Genomic DNA, 26,336 nt, shown 5'->3' on the forward strand with positions numbered 1-26,336 from the left:
GTGGACGTCAAGCAATCAACAAGGAGGCCACGTGGCAGGGGGCGCGCCTACCACCCTGGGCGCACCCTCCACCCTCGTGGGCCCCTCGTGGCTCCACCGACCTACTTCTTCCTCCTATATATACCTACGTACCCTGAAAACATCAGAGGAGGAGCCAAAACCCTATTTCACCGCCGCAATCTTCTGTACCCGTGAGATCCCATCTTGGGGCCTTTTCCGGCGCTCTGCCGGAGGGGGCATTAATCACGGAGGGCTTCTACTTCAACACCATAGCCTCTCCGATGATGTGTGAGTAGTTTACCTCAGACCTTCGGGTCCATAGTTATTAGCTAGATGGCTTCTTCTCTCTCTTTGGATCTCCATACAAAGTTCTCCTCGATTCTCTTGGAGATCTATTCGATGTAATCTTCTTTTGCGTGTTTGTCGAGATCCAATGAATTGTGGGTTTATGATCAAGATTATCTATGAACAATATTTGAATCTCCTCTGAATTCTTTTATATATGATTGGTTATCTTTGCAAGTCTCTTCGAATTATCAGTTTGGTTTGGCCTACTAGATTGATCTTTCTTGCAATGGGAGAAGTGATTAGCTTTGGGTTCAATCTTGCGGTGCTCGATCCCAGTGACAATAGGGGAAACGACACGTATTGTATTGTTGCCATCGAGGATAAAAAGATGGGGTTTATATCATATTGCATGAGTTTATCCCTCTACATCATGTCATCTTGCTTAAAGCGTTACTCCGTTCTTATGAACTTAATACTCTAGATGCATGCTGGATAGCGGTTGATGTGTGGAGTAATAGTAGTAGATGCAGGCAGGAGTCGGTCTACTTGTCATGGACATGATGCCTATATACATGATCATACCTAGATATTCTCATAACTATGCTCAATTCTATCAATTGCTCGACAGTAATTTGTTTACCCACCATAATACTTATGCTCTTGAGAGAAGCCACTAGTGAAATCTATGGCCCCCGGGTCTATTCTCTATCATATTAATCTACCGTTATTTATATTACCGTTTATTTTTCTTTCTTACTTTTAGTCTTTATCATAAAAATACCAAAAATATTATCTTATCATCTCTATCAGATCTCACTTTTGCAAGTGGCCGTGAAGGGATTGACAACCCCTTTATCGCGTTCGTTGCAAGGCTCTTATTTGTTTGTGTAGGTGCGTGGGACTTGAGCGTGGTCTCCTATTGGATTGATACCTTGGTTCTCAAAAACTGAGGGAAATACTTACGCTACTTTACTGCATCACCCGTTCCTCTTCAAGGGAAAACCAACGCAGTGCTCAAGAGGTAGCAAGAAGGATTTCTGGCGCCGTTGCCGGGGAGTCTACGCACAAATCCAGACATACCAAGTACCCATCACAAACACTTATCCCTTGCATTACATTATTTTCCATTTGCCTCTCGTTTTCCTCTCCCCCACTTCACCCTTGCCGTTTTATTCGCCCTTTTTCCGTCCGTCTTTTCGTTTGCCTTGATGTCTTACTTGGCTCGTTTGCTCGTTTGGTTGGAATAGTTGAGTATTTATTGCTAAACAGAGAACCTAAGATCTATGGATCCTCATCCGCTTGCTAATCTTTTTAAGAGATCCAATTATGATGAACCAATTTCTAGTGATTTGAGTGCACTAGATTATCTTTATGAGGTTTTGCTTGAAATTCGTGATGAAGAAATTTATGAAGAGATTCACGATAGCTCCTTGAATAAAAAGCATGATTGCAATGATTTTACTATAAATTCTCTTGATGTCAATTGTGCTAATAATATGCAGAACCCTAAGCTTGGGGATGCTAGTTTTGCTATGACTACTACTTGTTGCAATGATCATGATTGGGGTGATTCTTCCTATGATCTTGAAAATTTAATTAAGCCCCATGATGAATATGAGATTGATAATAGTGTTTGCAATAATATTGAAAGTGATTTTGGAAGAGTGTCAACTTTAGATCCCACATATTTGGAGAATGTTCAATCTTATGGTATTTTTGATAAAAGTGGGTTTGGAGAGGTCATGACTTTAGTTAATGATAATCTCACCATTTTGGAAGAGTTTCAACTTTGCATACATGTGGCTCGTGTTCAGAATATGTTTTGTGATAGCTATATTGTTGAATTTTCTTATGATCCTACATGTAATTATTATGAGAGAGGAAAATATGGTTGTAGAATTTTCATGTTACTAAATTACCTCTCGTTATGTTGAGATTGCTATTGTTTCTTTCCGCTTCCTTGCATATGCTAGTTTTTGCTTGCCTTGATAATTTGTTTTCCTATAAGATGCCTATGCATAGGAACTATATTAGACTTAGATGTGTTTTTCACGTGTTTTATGATGCTCTCTTTGTGCTTCAATTCTTGTCTTTCATGTGAGCATCATTAAAATTATCAATGCCTAGCTAAAAGGCTTTAAAGAAAAGCACTTGTTGGGAGACAACCCAATGTTTTTCCTTGCTGTTATTCAATAAATCTTTGATCTAGCCTCTGGTTAGATGTGTTTTTATGTTTTAGTGTTTGTGCCAAGTTAAACCTATAGGATCTTCTTGGATGATAGTTATTTGATCTTGCTGAAAATTCCAGAAACTTTCTGTTCACGAAAACAATTGTTTAAAATCACCAGAACGTGATAAAATACTTATTCCAGTTGCAGTAGATCAATAAACAAATTATCTAGGTCGTCCTATTTTGGTAGATTTTTCTGAGTTCCAGAAGTTTGTGTTTGATACAGATTACTACAGACTGTTCTGTTTTTGACAGATTCTGTTTTTCGTGTGTTGTTTGCTTATTTTGATGAATCTATGGCTAGTAAAAGAGCTTATAAACCATAGAGAAGTTGGAATAAAGTATGTTTAACACCAATATAAATAAAGAATGAGTTCATTACAGTACCTTGAAGTGGTGTTTTGTTTTCTTTCGCTAACGGAGCTCACAAGATTTTCTGTTAAGTTTTGTGTTGTGAAGTTTTCAAGTTTTGGGTAAAGATTTGATGGATTATGGAACAAGGATTGTCAAGAGCCTAAGGTTGGGGATGCCCAAGGCACCCCAAGGTAAAATTCAAGGACAACCAAAAGCCTAAGCTTGGGGATGCCCCGGAAGGCATCCCCTCTTTCGTCTTCGTCTATCGGTAACTTTACTTGGGGCTATATTTTTATTCACCACATGATATGTGTTTTGCTTGGAGCGTCTTGTATGATTTGATTATTTTATTTTTAGTTTACCACAATTGTCCTTGATGTACACACCTTTTGAGAGAAACACACATGATTCGGAATTTGTTAGAATACTCTATGTTCTTCACTTATATCTTTTGAGCTATATAGTTTTTGCTCTAGTGCTTCCCTTATATCTTTTAGAGCACGGTGGTGGTTTTTATTTTATAGAAATTAGTGATCTCTCATGCTTCACTTATATTATTTTGAGAGTCTTAAACAGCATGGTAATTTGCTTTAATTGTGAAATTAATCCGAATGTGATAGGCATCCAAGATGAGCATAATAAAAACTTCCATATTGAGTTCATTGAATATCATGAGAACTTTGATACTTGATAAGTGTTTTGAGATATAAAGGTGGTAATATTAGAGTGTACTAGTTGAGTAATTGTGAAATTGAGAAATACTTCTGTTAAGGTTGGCCAGTCCCGTAGCATGCACGTATGGTAAAAGTTGTGGGACAATTTTGACACATAAGGTGTTCTTTTATTGCTTTACTTATGAGTGGCGGTCGGGGACGAGCGATGGTCTTTTCCTACCAATCTATCTCTCTAGGGGCATGCGTAGTAGTACTTTGCTTCGAGGGCTAATAAAATTTTGCAATAATTATATGAGTTCTTTATGACTAATGTGAGTCCATGGATTATACTCACTCTCAACCTTCCACAATTTTCTAGCCTCTACGGTACCGTGCATTGCCCTTTCTCGCCTTGAGAGTTGGTGCAAACTTCGCCGGTGCATCCAAACCCGTGATATGATACGCTCTATCACACATAAACCTCCTTATATCTTCCTCAAAACAGCCACCATACCTACCTATCATGGCATTTCCATAGTCATTCCGAGATATATTGCCATGCAACTTACCACTGTTCCGTTTGTTATGACACACTCCATCATTGTCACATTGCTTTGCATGATCATGTAGTTGACATCGTATTTGTGGCAAAGCCACCTTTCATAATTTTTTATACATGTCACTCTTGATTCATTGCATATCCCGGTACACCACCGGAGGCATTCACATAGTCATATTTTGTTCTAAGTATTGAGTTGTAATTCTTGAGTTGTAAGTAATAAAAGTGTGATGATCATCATTATTGGAGCATTGCCCCATGTGAGGAAAGGATGATGGAGACTATGATTCCCCCACAAGTCGGGATGAGATTCCGGACTAAATAAAAAAAGGAGGCCAAAGAAAATAAAAAGAGAAGGCCCAACAAAAAAAGAAAAAAAGGGAGAAAAAATGAGAGAAAAAGAGAGAAGGGACAATGTTACTATCCTTTTCCACACTTGTGCTTCAAAGTAGCACCGTGATCGTCTCCTATGTTGTCACTTTCATATACTAGTGGGAATTTTTCATTATAGAACTTGGCTTGTATATTCCAATGATGGGCTTCCTCAAAATGCCCTAGGTCTTCGTAAGCAAGCAAGTTGGATGCACACCCACTTAGTTTCTTTTGTTGAGCTTTCATATATTTATAGCTCTAGTGCATCCGTTGCATGGCAATCCCTACTCCTCTCATTGACATCAATTGATGGGCATCTCCATAACCTATTGATTAGCCGCGTCAGTGTGAGACTTTCTACCTTTTTGTCTTTTCACATAACCCCCATCATTATACTTTATTCCACCCATAGTGCTATATCCATGGCTTGCGCTCATATATTGCGTAAGGGTTGAAAAGGCTGAAGCGTGTTAAAAAGTATGAACCAATTGCTCGGCTTGTCATCGGGGTTATGCATGATGAGAACGTTTTGTGTGACGAAATTGAAGCATGGCCTAACTATATGATTTTGTAGGGATGATCTTTCTTTGGCTATGTTATTTTGATAAGACATAATTGCTTGGTTAGCATGTTTGAAGTATTATTGTTTTAATGTCAACATTAAACTTTTATCTTGAATCTTTCGGATCTAAATATTCATGCCACAATAAAAATAATTACATCAAAAATTATGCTAAGAAGCATTCCACATCAAAAATTCTGTTTTTATCATTTACCTACTCGAGGACGAGCAAGAATTAAGCTTGGGGATGCTTGATACGTCTCCAACGTATCTATAATTTTTTATTGTTCCATGGTATTATATTATCTGTTTTGGATGTTCAATGGGCTTTATTATACAATTTTATATTATTTTTGGGACTAACCTATTAACCGGAGGCCCAGCCCAAATTGCTGTTTTTTGGCCTATTTCAGTGTTTCGAAGGAAAGGAATATCAAACGGAGTCCAAACGGAATGAAACCTTCGGGAACGTGATTTTCTGAACAAACATGATCCAGAGGACTTGGAGTGGACGTCAATCAATCAACAAGGAGGCCATGAGGCAGGGGGGCGCGCCCTCCACCCTCGTGGGCCCCTCGTGGCTCCGCCGACCTACTTCTTCCTCTTATATATACCTACGTACCCCGAAAACATCAGAGGAGGAGCCAAAACCCTATTTCCACCGCCGCAACCTTCTGTACCCGTGAGATCCCATCTTGGGGCCTTTTCCGGCGCTCCACTGGAGGGGGCATTGATCAGGGAGGGCTTCTACATCAACACCATAGCCTCTCCGATGATGTGTGAGTAGTTTACCTCAGACCTTCGGGTCCATAGTTTTTAGCTAGATGACTTCTTCTCTCTCTTTGGATCTCAATACAAAGTTCTCCTCGATTCTCTTGGAGATCTATTCGATGTAATCTTCTTTTGCGGTGTGTTTGTCGAGATCCGATGAATTATGGGTTTGTGATCAAGATTATCTATGAACAATATTTGAATCTCCTCTGAATTCTTTTATGTATGATTGGTTATCTTTGCAAGTCTCTTCGAATTATCAGTTTGGTTTGGCCTACTAGATTGATCTTTCTTGCAATGGGAGAAGTGCTTAGCTTTGGGTTCAATCTTGCGGTGCTCGATCCCAGTGACAGTAGGGGAAACGATACATATTGTATTGTTGCCATCGAGGATAAAAAGATGGGGTTTATATCATATTGCATGATTTTATCCCTCTACATCATGTCGTCTTGCTTAAAGCGTTACTCCGTTCTTATGAACTTAATATTCTAGATGCATGCTGGATAGCGGTCGATGTGTGGAGTAATAGTAGTAGATGCAGGCAGGAGTTGGTCTACTTGTCACGGACGTGATGCCTATATACATGATCATACCTAGATATTCTCATAACTATGCTCAATTCTATCAATTGCTCGACAGTAATTTGTTTATCCACCATAATACTTATGCTCTTGAGAGAAGCCACTAGTGAAACCTATGGCCCCCGGGTCTATTCTCTATCATATTAATCTACCGTTATTTCTATTACTATTTATTTTGCTTTCTTACTTTTAGTCTTTATCATAAAAATACCAAAAATATTATCTCATCATCTCTATCAGATCTCACTTTTGCAAGTGGCCGTGAAGGGATTGACAACCCCTTTATCACGTTGGTTGCAAGGTTCTTATTTGTTTGTGTAGGTGCATGGGACTTGAGCGTGGTCTCCTGCTGGATTGATACCCTGGTTCTCAAAAACTGAGGGAAATACTTACGCTACTTTACTGCATCACCCTTTCCTCTTCAAGGGAAAACCAACGTAGTGCTCAAGAGGTAGCAACTATGTTGATCATATCTACCATATGATTCACGCTCGATCTTTCGGTCTCAGTGTTCCGAGGCCATATCTACATATGCTAGGCTCGTCAAGTTTAACCCGAGTATTCTGCGTATGCAAAACTGGCTTGCACCCGTTGTATGTGAACGTAGAGCTTATCACACCCGATCATCACGTGGTGTCTCGGCACGACGAAGTGTAGCAACGGTGCATACTCAGGGAGAACACTTATACCTTGAAATTTAGTGAGGGATCATCTTATAATGCTACCGACGTACTAAGCAAAATAAGATGCATAAAAAAAATAAACATCACATGCAATCAAAATATGTGACATGATATGGCCATCATCATCTTGTGCCTTTGATCTCCATCTCCAAAATACCGTCATGATCTCCATCGTCACCGGCATGACACCATGATCTCCATCATCTTGATATATATCAATGTGTCGTCACATGGTCGTCTCGCCAACTATTGCTTTTGCAACTATTGCTATCGCATAATGATAAAGTAAAGCAATTATATGGCGCTTGCATCTTATGCAATAAAGAGACAACCATAAGGCTCCTGCCAGTTGCCGATAACTTCAACAAAACATGATCATATCATACAACAAATTATATCACATCATGTCTTGACCATATCACATCACAACATGCCCTGCAAAAACAAGTTAGACGTCCTCTACTTTGTTGTTGCAAATTTTACGTGGCTGCTACGGGCTTCTAGCAAGAACCGTTCTTACCCACGCATCAAAACCACAACAATTTTTCGTCAAGTGTGCTGTTTTAACCTTCAACAAGGATCGGGCGTAGTCAAACTCGATGACTTGGACATGCTTGCATGAGGAATTTGAGCACTCTCGTCAAGAAGAAGGACATCATTGGTGTTGAGGGTGTCAAATTCGGCAAATATCATCTGTGTGGTGCTTGTGCGCCTGGGAAGATGACCAGAGCAAAGCACTCAACAAAGACAATTATGACCACCACTCGTCCTTTTGAATTACTTCACATGGATTTGTTTGGTCTTACTCATTATGCCACACTAACCAATGCATCATCACTCTATGGTTTCGTCATTGTTGACGACTATTCTTGTTACACCTTGGTGCATATCAATACCTTCAAGACTGAAGTGTAGGATCTCTTCAGATTGTTCTCAAAAAGGGATATGACGAATTATGGTCTCAAGATCAAGCACATCAGAAGCGACAACGGCACCGAGTTCAAGAACTCATGCCTTGATGACTATCTTGACGAACTTGGTATCACTCATGAGCTCTTTGCTCCCTACATTCCTCAGCAAAATGGAGTCTGGAGCGCAAGAATCAGACGCTCATCGAGATGGCTCACACTATGCTTGATGAATACAAGACGCCTCGTCGATGGTGGCCCGAAGCAATTGATACTGCTTGTCACATCATTAGTCGGGTATATCTTCACAAAATCCTGAAGAAGACTTCATATGAGCTCCTCACTGACAAGAAACCCACGTGAGTTATTTCAAAGTCTTTGGTGCTAAATGGTGGATTAGAGATCTCATTACCATTCTAAGTTTGCACCAAAAGCACATGGGGTTTTGTGCTTGGTTATGGTAAGGAGTCTGATGACCCACAAGTATAGGGGATCTATCATAGTCCTTTTGATAAGTAAGAGTGTCGAACCTAACAAGGAGCAGAAGGAAATGACAAGCGGTTTCCAGCAAGGTATTTTCTGCAGGCACTGAAATTGTCAGTAACTAATACGTCTCCAACGTATCTATAGTTTTTGATTGTTCCATGCTATTATATTATTTGTTTTGGATGTTTTATATGCATTAATATGCTATTATATTATTTTTGGGACTAACCTATTAACCTAGAGCCCAGTGCCAGTTTTTGTTTTTCCCTTGTTTTTGAGTTTTATAGAAAAGGAATATCAAACGGAGTCCAAACGGAATAAAACTTTCACGATGATTTTTCTTGGACCAGAAGACATCCAGCAGACTTGGATAGAGGGCCAGAAGAGTCCCGAGGGCACCACAAGCCCTCAGGGTGCACCCTAGGGGGGCGCCTCCCAGGCTTGTGGGCCCCACGGGAGTCCTTCGAGCCTAATTCTTGCGCTATAAATACCCAAATGTTCCCAAACCACCAGAAGCGTCCACCAAAATACTTTTCCGCCGCCGTAACCTTCTGTTCCCATGAGATCCCATCTTGGGGCCTTTTCCGGCACCCTGCCAGAGGGGGATTCGATCACGGAGGGCTTCTACATCAACTCTATTGCCCTTCCGATGAAGCGTGAGTAGTTTACCACACACATACGGGTCCATAGCTAGTAGCTAGATGGCTTCTTCTCTCTGTTTGATCTTCAATACAATGTTCTCCTCGATGTAATATTATTTGAGTCTCTTCTGAAGTCTTATATGCCTGATTTGATATCTTTGTATTTCTTTTGAATTATTAGTTTGGTTTTTCCAATTAGATTGGTTCTTATTGCAATGGGAGAGGTGCTTAGTTTTGGGTTCAATCTTGCAGTGTCCTCACCCAGTGACAAAGTAGGGGCAGCGAGGCACGTATTGTATTGTTGCCATCAAGGGTAAAAGATGGGGTTTTCATCATATTGCTTGAGTTTGTCCCTCTACATCATGTCATCTTACTTAAGGCGTTACTCCGTTCTTATGAACTTAATACTATAGATGCATGCTGGATAGCGGTCGACGTGTGGAGTAATAGTAGTAGATGCAAGCAGGAGTCGGTCTACTTGACACGGACGTGATGCCTATATTCATAATCATTGCCTTGGATATCATCATAACTTTGCGCTTTTCTATCAATTGCTCGAAAGTAATTTGTTCACCCACCGTATGTTTTTTTCAAGAGAGAAGCCTCTAGTGAAATCTATGGCCCCCGGGTCTATTTTCCATCATATATTTTCAGATCTACAAAACCAAAAACCCAAAAATATCTTGCTGCAATTTATTTACTTTTACTTTGTTTTACGTTTTAGTAATCTTTTATATCTATCTCTATCAGATCTCATCCTTGCAAGTGACCGTGAAGGGATTGACAACCCCTTTATTGCGTTGGGTGCAAGTGTTTGATTGTTTGTGCAGGTGCATAGATTGGAGACTTGTGTGTACCTCCAACTGGATTGATACCTTGGTTCTCAAACTGAGGGAAATATTTATCTCTACTTTGCTGCATCACCCTTTCCTCTTCAAGAGAAAAACCAACGCAAGCTCAAGATGTAGCAGGAAGAATTTCTGGCGCCGTTGCCGGGGAGGTTCTACATCAAGCCTACCAAGTACCCACCATAAATCTCATCTCTTGCATTACATTATTTGCCATTTGCCTCTCATTTTCCTCTCTCTCACTTCTAAAACGTTTTCAGAAAAACACAATAATATTTGCCTTTTTATTCGCCTTTCTTCCGTTCGTCTTTTCGTTTGCTTTTTGTTTGCTCGTGTGCTAGATTGCTTGCTTTGTCACGACGTATCAAGAAAATACCAAGTTGTGTGACATTCTACTTTTTGTCTTCTTTATATTTATCCCTATCATCATACTCCATTCCACCTATAGTGTTATATCCATGGCTTGCGCTCATATATTGTGTGAGGGTTGAAAAAGCTGAAGCACGTTAAAAAGTATGAACCAATTGCTCGGCTTGTCATCGGGGTTGTGCATGATACATACTTTGTGTTAAGAAGACAGAGCATGACAAGACTATACGATTTTGTAGGGATAGCTTTCTTTAGTGTTGATATTTTGAAAGACATGATTGTTTGTTGGGATGCCTAAGTATTGATGTCTTTATGTCAAATTATAGACTATTGCTTTGAATCACTTATGTCTTAATATTCATGCCATGACTAGACATATTATCAAGTTTATGCTAGGTAGCATTCGCATCAAAAAATTATCTTTTTTATCATTTACCTACTCGAGAACGAGCAGGAATTAAGCTTGGGGGTACTGATACATCTCCGTTGTATCTATAATTTTTGATTGTTTCATGCCAATATTATACAACTTTCACATATTTTTGGCAATTTTTCATATGATTTATTGGACTAACCTATTGATCCAGTGCCCAGTGCCAGTTCCTGTTTGTTGCATGTTTTTTGTTTCGCAGAAAATCCATATCAAACAAAGTACAAATGCAATAAAATTTTATGGTGAATTATTTTGGAATATATGTGATTTTTGGGACTTGGAATCAACGCAAACAAAGGCCCACACAACCCACAAGACACCAGGGCGCGCCCCAGGAGCCAGGCGTGTGGTGGTGGGTTGTGCTAACCTCGTACGTCGGTTGGAGCTCTACTTCGGGCGCAAGGAAGCTTATATCCGTAAAAAAATCATGTTAAAATCTCAGTGCAATCGGAGTTACGGATCTCCGGGAATATAAGAAATGCTTTTCGGCCAGATCAGGGGAGCGCGAAACAGAAGAGAACAGAGAGGGAGATCCAATCTCGGATGGGCTCCCGCCCCTCCGCCGCCATGGAGGCCATGGACCAGAGGGGGAACTCTCCTCCCATCTAGGGGGAGGCCAAGTAAGAAGAAGTAGGGGGCTCTCTCCCCCTCTCTCCCGGTGGCGCCGGAGTGCCGCCGGGGCAAGGATCGTGATGGCGATCTACATCAACAATCTTGCTACCGTCAACACCAACTTTCTCCCCCTCTATGCAGCGGTGTAACACCTCTTCTCCCCGCTGTAACCTCTACTTAAACATGGTGATCAACTCCATATATTATTTCCCAATGATCTATGGTTATCCTATGATGTTTGAGTAGATCCGTTTTGTCCTATGGGTTAATCGTGATCTTGGTTGGTATGATTGTATATTTTATTTATGGTGCTGTCCTACGGTTCCCTCCATCTCGCGCAAACATGAGGGATCCCCGCTGTAGGGTGTTGCAATACGTTCATGATTCGCTTATGGTGGGTTGCGAGAGTGACAGAAGCTTAAACCCGAGTAGGTGGGTTGTTGCGTATGGGATAAAGAGGACGTGATACTTAATGCTATGGTTGGGTTTCACGACCTTAATGATCTTTAGTAGTTGCGGATGCTGGCTAGGAGTCCAATCATAAGTGCATATGATCCAAGTAGAGAAAGTATGTTAGCTCATGCCTCCCCTCATATAAAATTACAAGAATGATTACCGGTACTTGTTATCGATTGCCTAGGCACAAATGACTTTCTTGTTGACAAAAGCTATCCACTTTTACACCTTGCAATTTATTCGTAGTTTTATTCTTGCAAAGTACTTCTAGTTTCATACTTGTTTTAGGTGAAGCAAACGTCAAGTGTGCGTAGAGTTGTATTGGTGGTCGATAGAACTTGAGGGAATATTTGTTCTGCCTTTAGCTCCTCGTTGGGTTCGACACTCTTATTTATCGAAGAAGACTACAAACGATCCCCTATACTTGTGGGTTATCAAGACCTTTTTCTGGTGCCGTTGCCCGGGAGCAATAGCGTGGGGTGAATATTCCCGTGTGTGCTTGTTTGCTTTATCACCAAGTAGTTTTTATTTCCTGTTCTAAGTTGTTCTTTATCTGTAGTCATGGATATGGAACACAAAACACCAAAATTTTTAGTTGTACTTGCTACTCATGGAAATGGGGAACCTCCTAAAACCCTCGATGCTCATTATGTGAGAGATATTATGCACTACTTTGATAATCCTGAGAAAACCCCATTCAACTATATAATGGGAGTAATGTTGGATCAATGTGAATAGTTTAGGGATTATCGCTTGACTCATAAAGGGAAATTGTTATGGGATCAAATTCATATGTTGCATTGGTATGCTCAGGAGCTATGCTGGAGATATGATTATACTTGTTGCTCTAGGATGAACGCTCCACATCTTCCCTTTTCATGTGAATTTAATGATAATGAAACCTTGGCTTCTTATGCTAGAGGTATATATGTTTATTATGATGTGGAACGAATAGAAGAATTTGTTGCTTTTAAGGATGCTTATGAAATTGAATCTTTGTTTGAAAAGTTTGAAGATTTTGATGATTCTGTTTATAGACCTGAAAATTTTGCTATCCTTAAATATTGCTATGATAATTATAAATGTAATTACGATATTGATTTATTTATTGAGAAAATCTCCGCTGTCCGAGAAGAGACTAATATTTTGCAGGAGTCTATGGAAGAAGAAATTGATGATATTGTGAGCCCATTGGATGAAAAAGATGAGGAGGAGAGCGAAGAACAAAAGGAGGAAGAGCGGATTGATCACCAGTGCCCACCTTCTAATGAGAGTAACTCTTCAACTCATACATTGTTTAATTTCCCTTCATTCTTACCGAAGGATGAATGCCATGATAATTGATATGATCCAGTTGATTCGTTTGAAATATCTCTTTTTGATGATGCTTACTATGCTTGTGGCCATGATGCCAATTTAAATTATGCTTATGGAGATGAACTTGCTATAGTTCCTTATGTTAAGAATGACATTGTTGCTATTGCACCCACACATGATAGTCATATTATCTTTTTGAATTCTCCAAAGTACACCATTTCGGAGAAGTTTGTTCTTATTAAGGATTACATTGATGGGTTGCGTTCTACCACTACACATGATAATTTTTATGAATATAATATGCATGTGCTTGCTGCTCCTACTTGCAATTATTATGAGAGAGGAACTACATTGCCGCCTCTTTATGTTTCCAACACGATAGAATTGCAAGAAACTACTTATGCTATGTATTGGCCTTTACTTGATGTGCATGAATTGTTCTTTTATGACATGCCGATGCATAGGAAGAGAGTTAGACTTCGTCATTGCTTGATATATGTTGCTTTGTGCTCACTACTAAATGCCAAATCATTGCTAATTAAAATTGGCTTTGATATACCTTGGGATCTGGGTGGATCCATTACTTGAGCACTTTATGCCTAGCTTAATGGCTTTAAAGAAAGCGCTGCCAGGGAGACAACCCGGAAGTTTTAGAGAGTCATTTATTTCTGTTGAGTGCTTTTATATAGTTTAAAAACAAAAATAATATAGAGGGGAACTTAAAACTTCACAAAAAGAAAAGTGAAAGTGAGAAGGACGAGCACCGTGGAAGCCTTGTGAATCTTGAATTACAGAAACTTTTCAACAAAAATAATTATCCCCTTGTACAAATCCTTTGTATTGTAAAATTATTGTGCCAAGATTTGCCTTTAGGATGGTTAGATTGCTTGTTGGTATGTGTGGTGCAGGAACAGGAACTTTGGCTATAGCGCGTCAATTTTCATTTTTTACTGGAATGTCAAAAGGTACTGAAACTTTTTGCACAGTTTTGATACACAAATTTTTTATTTCGTCCTAATTTCTCAGAATTTTTGGAGTACCGGAAGTGTTGGGAAACGTAGTAATTTCAAAAATTTTCCTACGCACACGCAAGATCATGGTGATGCATAGCAACGAGAGAGGAGAGTGTTGTCCACGTACCCTCGTAGACCGACAGCGGAAGCGTTATTACAACGCGGTTGATGTAGTCGTACGTCTTCACGATCCGACCGATCAAGTACCGAACGCACGGCACCTCCGAAGTTCTACACACGTTCAGCTCGATGACGTCCCTCGAACTCCGATCCAGCCGAGTGTTGAGGGAGAGTTTCGTCAGCACGACGGCGTGGTGACGATGATGATGTTCCACCGACGCAGGGCTTCGCCTAAGCTCCGCGACGGTATTATCGAGGTGTAATCTGGTGGAGGGGGGCACCGCACACGGCTAAAATATCGTATATCAAGTGTGTCTAGAGGTGCCCCCCCTGCCCCCGTATATAAAGGAGCAAGGGGGAGGCCGGCTGCCTATGGGGCGCGCCAAGGAGAGGGGGGGAGTCCTCCTCCTAGTAGGAGTAGGACTCCCCTTTCCTAGTCCTACTAGGAAAAGAAGGGGGGAAGGAAAGAGAGGGAGAGGGAGAGGGAAAGGGGGCTGCGCCCCCCTCTCCTAGTCCAACTAGGACTCCTCCTGGGAGGGGGCGCACCACCTCCTGGCTGCTGCCCTCTCTCTCCCCTCAAGGCCCACTAAGGCCCAATACTTCCCCGGGGGGTTCCGGTAACCCTCCCGCACTCCGGTTTAATCCGAAACTTCTCCGGAACACTTCTGGTGTCCGAATATAGTCGTCCAATATATCAATCTTTATGTCTCGACCATTTCGAGACTCCTCGTCATGTCCGTGATCACATCCGGGACTCCGAACAACCTTCGGTACATCAAAACATATAAACTCATAATAAAACTGTCATCGTAACTTTAAGCGTGCGGACCCTTTGGGTTCGAGAACAATGTAGACATGACCGAGACATCTCTCCAGTCAATAACCAACAACGGGACCTGGATGCCCATATTGGCTCCCACATATTCTACGAAGATCTTTATCGGTCAGACCGCATAACAACATACGTTGTTCCCTTTGTCATCGGTATGTTACTTGCCCGAGATTCGATCGTCGGTATCTCGATACCTAGTTCAATCTCGTTACCGGCAAGTCTCTTTACTCGTTCCGCAATACATCATCCCGCAACTAACTCATCAGTCACAATGCTTGCAAGGCTTATAGTGATGTGCATTACCGAGTGGGCCCAGAGATACCTCTCCGACAATCGGAGTGACAAATCCTAATCTTGAAATACGCCAACCCAACAAGTACCTTTGGAGACACCTGTAGAGCACCTTTATAATCACCCAGTTACGTTGTGACGTTTGGTAGCACACAAAGTGTTCCTCTGGTAAACGGGAGTTGCATAATCTCATAGTCATAGGAACATGTATAAGTTATGAAGAAAGCAATAGCAACATACTAAACGATCGGGTGCTAAGCTAACGTAATGGGTCATGTCGATCACGTCATTCTTCTAATGAGGTGATCCCGTTAATCAAATGACAACTCATGTCTATGGCTAGGAAACATAACCATCTTTGATTAACGGGCTAGTCAAGCAGAGGCATACTAGTGACACTTTGTTTGTCTATGTATTCACACATGTATTATGTTTCCAGTTAATACAATTCTAGCATGAATAATAAACATTTATCATGATATAAGGAAATATATAATACTTTATTATTGCCTCTAGGGCATATTTCCTTCAGGAAGTATGGTAGATGTTCAGATTTCTACAGGCTGTCCTGTTTAAGACAGTTTCTATTTTTGATGCATTGTTTTGCTTGTTTTGATGAAACTATCGATTCTATTGGTGGTATAAGCCATGGAAAAGTTTTACAGTAGCTACAATGCAAAAACAAAATATGAATTGGTTTGCAACAGTACTTAGAGTAGTGATTTGCTTTATTATACTAATGGATCCTACCGAGCTTTCTGTTGAGTTTTGTGTGGATGAAGTGATCAAAGATCGAGGAGGTCTCGATATGCGGAGATGTAGGATCGAAAGTATGTCTAGAGGGGGGTGATTAGAATACTTGACCAAATAAAAATCTAGCCTTTTCCCAATTTTAGTTCTTGGCAGATTTTAGCAACTTAGCACAAGTCAAGCAATCAACCTACACATGCAATTCTAAGAGTATAGCAGCGGAATGTAAAACAATTGCATATGAAGGTAAAGGGAGGAGTTTGAGGGAGCAAACGCAATGTTGACACGGAAATTTTTTATTCGTGGTTCCGATAGGTGGTGCTATCGTAAATCCATGTTGATGGAGACTTCAACGCACGAAGGGTAACGGTTGCGCGAGTCCACGGAGGGCTCCACCCACGAAGGGTCCACGAAGAAGCAACCTTGTCTATCCCACCATGGCCGTCTCCCACGAAGGACTTGCCTCACTCGGGTAGATCTTCACAAAGTAGGCGATCTCCTTGCCCTTACAAACTCCTTGGTTCAACTCCACAATCTTGACGGAGGCTCCCAAGTGACACCTAGCCAATCTAGGAGACACCACTCTCCAAGAGGTAACAAATGGTGTGTTGATGATGAACTCCTTGCTCTTGTGCTTCAAATGATAGTCTCCCCAACACTCAACTCTCTCTCACATGATTTGGATTTGGTGGAAAGAAGATTTGAGTGGAAAGCAACTTGGGGAAGGCTAGAGATCAAGATTTATGCGGTTGGAATGGAATATCTTGACCTCAACACAAGTGTAGGTGGTTCTCTCTTAGAAAATGTATGTTGGAAGTGTAGGCATGTTCTGATGGCTCACTCCATGAATGAAGAGTGGGTGGAGGGGTATATATAGCCTCCACACAAAATCTAACCGTTACACACAATTTACCAAACTCGGTGGGACCGAATCATGAAACTCGGTCGGACTGATTTAGTTCAAAATGTGAACGTTAGGATTTTCGGTGGGACCAACACGTCAACTCGGTGGGAACGATTTCGTTAGGGTTAGGGCATAACGTAATCTCGGTGAGACCGATTACCCAAACTCGGTGAGACCGATTTTGGTAATAGACAAATAGAGAGTTGGTCAGGCAAACTCGGTGGGACCGATTCGCTCATCTCGATTGGACCGAAACGTTCCGAAAGGGAAACAGAGAGTTTGCATTGCAATCTTGGTGGGACCGATCGCTCATCTCGGTTTGGCCAAAACGTTACGAAGGGAAATAGAGAGATTACAATCCCATCTCGGTGAGACCAAAAAGACTAGGGTTTGTGGCAGTGGCTATGTCAAGTGAACTCGGTGGCGCCGGATAGATCAAATCGGTGGGGCCGAGTTTGACTTTTGGTTTGGGACATATGTGGATATGAGAAAGTAGTTGAGGGTTTTTGGAGCATATAACTAAGCATTTTGAGCAAGAAACTCATTAAGCAACACCTCACCCCCTCTTGATAGTATTGGCTTTTCCTATGGACTCAATGTGATCTTGGATCACTAAAATGAAAAATGTAGAGTCTTGTGCTTTGAGCTTGAACCAATCCTTTTGTCCTTAGCATTTTGAGGGGTCCACTTTCTAATCCATGCCATGCCAATCATTGAGGTTTCCTGAAATATTTATCTTGAAATAGCATTGACTACCGGAATTAGCTTATTTGCCGTCTGCCAGTTCTTTGCCGTCTGCTAGCTGACGGCAAAGAAGGTCCTTGCCGTCCGCTTATGAAAAACGGACGACAAAGAAATGGCTGATGGCAAAGAAGGATTCTGCCATCAGCCAGTTCTTTGCCGTCCGCTAGATGACGGCAAAGATTCTTTGCAAAGAGAGAGGTGGCCCCACTTACGAGCTGATTAGATAAAACTTAACAGCTCCCCTCTTTGCCGTCCGCTAGCGGACGGCAAAGAGAGACAAATAGCGGACGGCAAAGCACGGCGGATGGCAAAGACCTAACTTCACTAACCTAACTAACGGCCGAGCCCCCCACCCCCTTCCTCTCTGTTTATCTCCACGACCAGATCGACCCCCCGCCGCCCGGCGCCCCCCCACCCTCCGCCGCCCCCAGCACCCGCCGCCGCCGCCGCCCCCGCTCCCGCCACCCGCCGCAGCCTGCACCATCGCCCCACCACCCCGCCGCCCCCACCCGCCGACGCCCCGTCGCCCCACCATCCCGCCGCCCTGGCGCCCCGGCGCCCCACCACGTCGCCGCCCGACCGTCCCACTACCCCGGCGCCCCGCCGCCCCCACCACCCGCCCACCACCCCGGTGCCACCGTCGCCCCCGGCACCATCGCGGCCCCATCGGCCCCGCCTCCCTGCCGGCTCCCCCTGAGCTCCACCGCCCCGGAGCTCCACCGCCCCGGAGCCATGCCACCCCCGTCGCCACCGCCACCCTGCCGCCCCCCGCCCCCGTCGCCACCGCCACCCCCGAGCTCCCGTGAGTTATTTTTTTCTTCTGTTTTTTCTTTTTTTGCTGTTTAATTGTTTGTGTTAGATTTAGGTCTAGATATGTGTTAGTGTTAGTGTTAGATTTAGTGCTAGATATGTGTTAGTGTTAGATTTAGTGCATGGGTTTTAGATAATTAGTTGAATTATTAAAAGAAGTAGAAAAAGATGAAAAAAAGAAGAAGAAAAGAAGAATATGTAGAAGGGGAAGAAGAAGAGAAGGAAAGAAGAAAAAGAAGAAAGGAAAGAAGAAGAAGAAGAAAGGAAAGAAGAAGAAGGATAGAAGGAAACACCCCGACCCCCTGACCCCGACACGACACCCTGACACCCCGACCCCCTGACCCCGACACCCTGACCCCGACACCACACCCCGACACCCCGACCCCCTGACCCCGACACCCCGACCCCGACACCACACCCCGACACCCCGACCCCGACACGACACCCCGACCCCGAAACAACACCCCGACCCCCTGACCCCCTGACCCCGACACCCTGACCCCGACACCACACCCTGACACCCCGACCCCCTGACCCCCTGACCCCGACACCCCGACCCCGACACCACACCCCGACACCCCGACCCCGACACGACACCCCGACCCCGAAACAGCACCCCGACCCCGACATGGCACCCCGACACCGACACGACACCCCGACCCCCGACACCTCCCGAAAAGGTGCTCTTTGGCCTCCCAGAGGCCGACGGGGTCATATATTTGTGAATTATGAGCTAGGTCATATATTTTTCGATTTTGTTATGAAAAACATCATATATAATTGTGCTGACCGGGTAGATTTAAATGTGCAGTTGTTTCATCGCTGCGAGTTTTGGTGTTCGACGACCTCCCCGTGCGTTTGACGAGCTCTGCCCCTTCGTTCGTGGGTGAGCACAAATGACATGTCCTCCTCCCCCCTTAATTATTTGCTCTGTTCCGGTGTTCGTGCCGATGAAACTTGATAGCTAGCTATATATCTGTCTTGAATCATCAATATGCGTAACCAATATGTGTCTCCCGTTCGAAAGCGTTATAGTTATAAATATGCATGCATTTGCATATTTATAACCATGATTCTTTCGAATTGTCCAACGCTATCCATGGACAGCCCGAGTATGTGTAGATTGGGTTCGTTTTCCCATATGCTTTGCTCCGGATCCGACGCATAAATTTCGTCAGTGCCTCCCCTGTTGTTCTCTGGGTACACATCCTCTCTGTTTATTGCAGAGACGTGTATCAGGAGAACATCGGGGAGGTGCTGCCGGAATTTTGCGTCGGATCCGGAGCATAGCATGGGAAAATGAACCCAATCTACACATACTCGGGTGGGATTAGGACCTATCATTACCTATTAGAGTGTAGGTTGCATGGAGGTAATAAAATTGACAAAGTAGATCAACTGATGAATATATACATGGTGAATTATATATATATATATTTGTTGTGTGTCCAGTAGCTCTAAAAGTCAAGATGAGTGATCGTGCGTGGATGTACACCGGTCACACTGGTCAGAACAAATGGAGCACTGAATGGTTCACAAAAACCAAGGGGTTTGTGCAAGCCGCATTTGCAAATGGCCAGAGGAAAACCTGGTGCCCCTGTTTACGGTGCGGCAATTGGGAAAAGAGGACAGAGGCTAAAATGGGCAAACTCCTGCAGAAGAGTGGTTTTACGGCCGATTATACGGTGTGGACATATCATGGTGAGTCTGCCCAACATGACCGAGCTGAGGTGGATCGTCGTCGCACCGACGAGCATGGTACCGGGATGGAAAACATGGTGCAAGACTTCGATGATGCTTGGGATTCGGACGAGGAGATGGAGGAATCTGCAAAGGCCTTCAATGAAATGTTGGAGTCTTCAAAACGTCCGCTCCACGAGCACACTGAGCTTTGTCAGTTGGATGCCATCTCACAAGTAATGGCTCTGAAGGCTCAATTCAACTTGGGCAGAGAATGCTACGACGCAATGATGACAGTATTTGGACGCTTTCTACCCAAAGGCCATGTAATGCCTGCAAACCTGTACCAGTCGGACAAAATCCTCCGTGCACTGAAGATGCCCTATGAGAAGATACATGCCTGTGAGAAAGGATGTGTCTTATTTAGGCTTGACTATGCGGACTTGAACTATTGTCCCATTTGCAAGTCTTCCAGGTATGTCGTGGTAGACAACGGTATGGGTGAGAAGACACAGACCAAAATCCCCGTTAGTGCTCTTCGATATATGCCAATCGTACCAAGACTTCAACGTCTTTTCATGGTCGAAGAGACGGCCAGACAGATGACATGGCACAAAACGGGCAAAAGAACCGAACTAGATGCAGATGGGAATCTGATGATCATACACACATCGGATGGTGTTGCGTGGAAAAAGTTTGATGAATTACATGCTGACAAAGCAGCAGATCCGAGGCATCCTCGAGCCGGCATCAGCACGGATGGGTTCAGTGTGGTTGGTCTGGCGGCAGTCCAATACAGTTGTTGGCCCATATTTGTCTTTCCACTCAATCCCCCCGGACAGATTATGCAAACAAAGAACATTTTCCTGATGTTGATAATTCCAGGGCCCAACTATTCGGGGAAAAATATGAATGTGTACATGCAGCCTCTTAAGGACGAATTGCAAGAAGCCTGGGATAATGGGTTCAAGACATACGACGCCTATAGCAAACGGAACTTCATAATGCGTGTCTGGTACATGTACTCGACGCATGACTTGCCGGCGTATGCGCTATTCGTTGGCTGGTGTGTGCATGGAAGGTTCCCGTGCCCCACATGCAAGGGAGCTCTTGAGTTTCGTTGGCTTCAGGCCGGTTGCAAGTTTTCTTGCTTCGACATGCATAGACAGTTCCTGGATCCTCGCCATAAGTTCAGGAAAGACAAGAAGAACTTCATCAGAGGTAGAGTTGTCAAAAACTCTGCACCACCTGCGTTGACAGGCCAACAGACCCTGGATCAGTTAAACGCTCTCGAGCCAGATCCAGAGCGTCCAGGGTACTTCAAGGGGTATAATTCTAAGCACGCCTAGACTCACAAGACATGCTTATGGGATCTGCCTTACTTCAAAGACCTCCTTTGCCCACACAACATCGACGTGATGCACACTGATAAGAATATCGCCAAGGCACTTTTTGGTACATTGTTCGTCATAGATGGGAAGTCAAAGGATAATACTAAGGCTAGAGTCGATCTGGAGGCGCTATGTGATAGGCCGTTACAAAACATGAAAGAACCGAAAGGAAAGCAGAACTGGACGAAGCCAAAGGCATGGTTCAATCTTGGAAGGCCAGCTGTGAGGGAAATTATCTTGTGGATGAAAATGCAGTTGATGTTCCCCGATGGGTATGCAGCGAATCTAAAGAGGGGAGCGAGTCTTGATAAATTGAAGATATTTGGTCTCAAGAGTCATGATTGGCACATATGGATTGAGAGGGTAATGCCGGTGATGTTGCGTGGCTTCATCCCTGAGGATGAATGGCTAGTACTGGCAGAACTCAGCTATTTCTTCCGTGTTCTTTGTGCGAAAGAACTATCGCCTGGCGTGCTAGAAGAAATGGAAGAGTTGGCGCCGGAGTTGATCTGCAAGTTAGAGAAGATCTTTCCACCGGGCTTCTTTAATCCAATGCAGCATTTGATTTTGCATCTCCCGACCGAGGCAAGATTGGGGGGGCCCGTGCAAAATCGTTGGTGCTACCCAACCAAAATTGCAGAAGACGCTTCGACAAAAATGTAAAAATAAACGTAGAATTGAAGCATCGATGTCTGAGGCATTCATCACTGAGGAGGCGGCAAACTTCGTGACAGCACACTACGAAGCCAAAAATCGTCATTTGCATAATCCGAAGCCTCGGTACAATGCTGACGAACCTCAAAACGGTGGATCCAACCTCAGCCTATTCAAAGGGAATCTCGCACCAGCCAGTGGTTCGAAACCAGTATCTTTGGATAACGAAGAATGGCGAACCATTACGTTGTATATCTTCAACAACCTGACAGAAGTGCGGTCGTACATCGAGTAAGTTCTCGGTACATTGTTTCGCAACTTCTATTTCCTTTGAACTGCTCTTATTCCTGGATATTTCATACAGTCGATATGTCGCCATATTCTGTGCTTCCATCAATGATTACAAATGGTAACGAGGAGTGGTGTTGCAGGCTGCTATACAGAGTGAGAGAGATAGAACGGAGAAACTTCTGGCGGAGGCGGCGGAGAGGCAGCGGGAGTTGGAGGAGAGGACGACAACGATGTTGGAGGAGGAGAGGGCACGGAATGACTTGCAGGAAAGGGCCATGTACGAGCTCCTTGTGGTAAGTTTCTTCTGCAGATTAGCCAAAACATTCATGTAGTGTTTGTCTCATTACTGACTAGTATGACTGAGTCATCAAACCAAATGTGCAGTCTGTGTGCGAGAAGACCGGTCAGACCACTCCACCGATGCCAGTGATTGCTCCTGGGACCACGGTGAGTTTAATTTGAATGGACATTACTTGCTAGTCTTAACATTTGAGTGTCATCATGCTAACGAGACATTGGAAATGATCATTGGTGCAGCGTAACTCCAGACAAGCATCACACGATCCTTCTCCAGCTACCGGCACGAGCCAGCCCGCTCCTACACCTCCATGATCATGGTAAGTTTCTCTAGTGTTTTTCTTAACAAATGCATAAAGACCTATACTTAGCCTTATTTCCTCCAATATGATTACCACAATGACCTAGAGTTAGCTTCTTTTCCTCCAAAATGACTTAATAAGCTTACTGACCTCCAAAACCATCCATTTTACCTAAGTTAGCTCTAAAACGATCTATACTTAGCTTTGTTTCCTCCAAAATGACCTAAGTTAGCTCTAATATGCTTAGTTAACTAGGTTTGCTCAATAATGACATGTACTTAGCTTACTTATGTAAAAAATGGCATAATTAGCTTAGTTAGCTCATAAACAATCCATTTTACCTAAGTTAGCTCTAAAATGACCCAGTCTACCTTAGTTAGCTCATAAATGATCCATTTTACCCAAGTTAGCTCTAAAATGACCCATTTTACCTAGACTAGCTCCGAAATGATCCATTTTACCTATGTTAGCTCTAAAATGACCCATTTTACCTAGGTTAGCTCCAAAATGACCCATCTTACCTAGGTTAGCTCCAAAATGATGCATTTTACCCAAGTTAGCTCTAAAATGACCCATCTTACCTAGGTTAGCTCACAAACGATCCATTTTACCTAGTTTAGCTCCAAAATGACCCATCACACCCAGGTTAGCTATAAAATGATGCATTTTACCTAAGTTAGCTCATAAACGATCTATTTCACCTAGGTTAGCTCATAAACGATCCATTTCACCTAACTTAGCTCAAAAACGATCCATTTCACCTAGGTTAGCTCCAAAATGACCCATCTTACCTAGGTTAGCTCTAAAATGATGCATTATACCTAAGTTAGCTCATAAACGATCTATTTCACCTAGGTTAGCTCATAAACGATCCATTTCAACTAAGTTAGCTCATAAATGATCCATTTCACCTAAGTTAGCCCATAAATGGCATATACTTCTTCTTCTAGTCACCTTTTTCTAACTTTCTTATTTGCCATTTTGCAGATTTCATTCACTTCACGGAAGCTAGCTTGCTATGATGGAGTGCTTGTTTTTTTCTTTCATTCTCCTCTAGTATTCTTCTAGCTTGCTATGATGGAACTTGCTATCTTGATGAAACTTTGTATGGATGGAACAATGTGTATGTGCAACTTGCTATGTATGAATGGATGGAACTATATATGTATGCACGATGAAACTTATGTGCTGGATATGTCATATGTTTGCTGTTAAATAGCCCTGTGAAATATATATATATATATATATATATATATGTCATATATTTGCTGTGAAAATTGCTAGATTAAAAAAAAAGAAGAAAAAATAGGCACCTTTGCCGTCAGCCGCTGATGGCAAAGGCTCCTTTGCCGTCTGCCGCGGATGGCAAAGAAGCCACGCTGCGGCCACCTGTGCTCCCTGAGAGCTGACCCATTTGGTCAGTTTGCCTATAGCGGCGGACGGTAAAGGCTTTGCCTACAGTGGCAGACGGCAAAGAATGCCCACATTTGCCTACAGCAGCAGACAGCAAAGGCTTGTCCCGCAGTGACGTCCAGCTGACGTCATTCGGCGGACGGCAAAGGCCGGATGCTCTTTGCCGTCAGCGGCGGACGGCAAAGGCTACCGTTAGCCGCCTAACGGACTAACAGCGCATTTATTGCCGTTGGCTTTCTTTGCCGTCAGCCGCTGATAGCAAAGGCCCCTTTGTTGTCCGCTTCAAAAAGCAGACGGCAAAGAAGCTCTTTACCGATGCCTACTTTGCTCGGCCTTTTGCCGTTCGCGGCAGACGACAAAGGCCTTTGCCATCTGCCATCCTTGCCTTTGCTGTCTGCCGTGGCAGACGGCAAAGTAGCCGATTCCTGTAGTGATGAGCTCAATGAGCTATATGTTGTTGGGAATTACCAAAACCACCCAGGGATAGTTGCACTTTCAATCTCCCCCTTTTTGGTAATTGATGACAACATATAGATCAAAGCTTCAAAAAATGATAATAAGATTGAAAAACATCTTCGCTTTGAGAAGTATGTGATAAGCAAGAGCTCCCCCTAAATTTGTGCATTACTTAAAATTTGCTTTTGAATGCAAATGCACAATCGGTTAGGATCATGGGTTACTCTTCCATGTCACATACATCTTGGTGGAGCGTTCAAAATGATAGAAATTAAAAGCATGCACTCATCACCAAGCAAGTGAATGATCATATAAGGATATAAGAGATAATATCATCCAACAAGCATTAAGGGTAGCATATGATCAAACACATGATCAAACAAGTATCTCACAAGAACATAAAGTATCTCACACAAGCACACAATCAAGAAGTTCAACCAAAAACAAGAGAGATAAAAAAGCAACACTCTCTCTCGAAGCCTATGATCTATACATTTTTCTCCCCCTTTGGCAACAAGTTACCAAAAAGTTCAAAAATGCATAGTGCAAAAGGACTGTCGGGCTTGATCTTCGGGAGGTGGTATAGAGAGAACTCCAAGGACGAAGGCATCTATTGATGTGGCTGGAGCTGGTGGAGTGGCTCCTGGAGGTGGCACTAGAGCTGTAGCTGCTGGTGCTGACGCTGTAGCTCGAGAATCTCTCACTGGCACTGCAGCAGATCTCTGTCCTCTAGGCACTCGCTCAAATGCATCAGTGGTTGCCTTGCCCTTCTTCTCTTCTGCTTCCTCCTGAAGCTGCTCAACTGCGGTTTGGATCTCAGTTACCTTGACATCAAGATCATAGAATTTCTGCTCAATGATCCTCTCCAAGCTCTCCTGGTTTTGAGTCAGGGTGGCCAAGCCCTTCTCAATCCTCAAGGTGGATTGGATCAGATATGCTAGCTAATCTTTCTTACTCTTCAGGAAAACTTGAGATGCCTCATCAACACTTGGCATCTTGGCAGCTTTCTCAGCTTTAGCTTTGGCTTTCTTCTCCTGTGCTTGAACTGATGATGGTTCATTCTCATCCATCACAACTGTGTTGTCTTCAAATTCCGGGTATATGGCCAGGTGCTCCTTATCCAATAGATATTTGCCTGTGCCCATCTTGGAGTTGATGAGCTCCTGAATTTGTGGGGCATACCCACAGCTTCTCTTCTGATCAGCTGCTGTCCTTTTGATTGTCTCTACAATCAGACTCATGACTTTGAACTTTTGAGGCACATC

Source organism: Aegilops tauschii, chromosome 3 (assembly GCF_002575655.3).
Source record: "Aegilops tauschii subsp. strangulata cultivar AL8/78 chromosome 3, Aet v6.0, whole genome shotgun sequence".
Classification (NCBI taxonomy): domain Eukaryota; kingdom Viridiplantae; phylum Streptophyta; class Magnoliopsida; order Poales; family Poaceae; genus Aegilops; species Aegilops tauschii.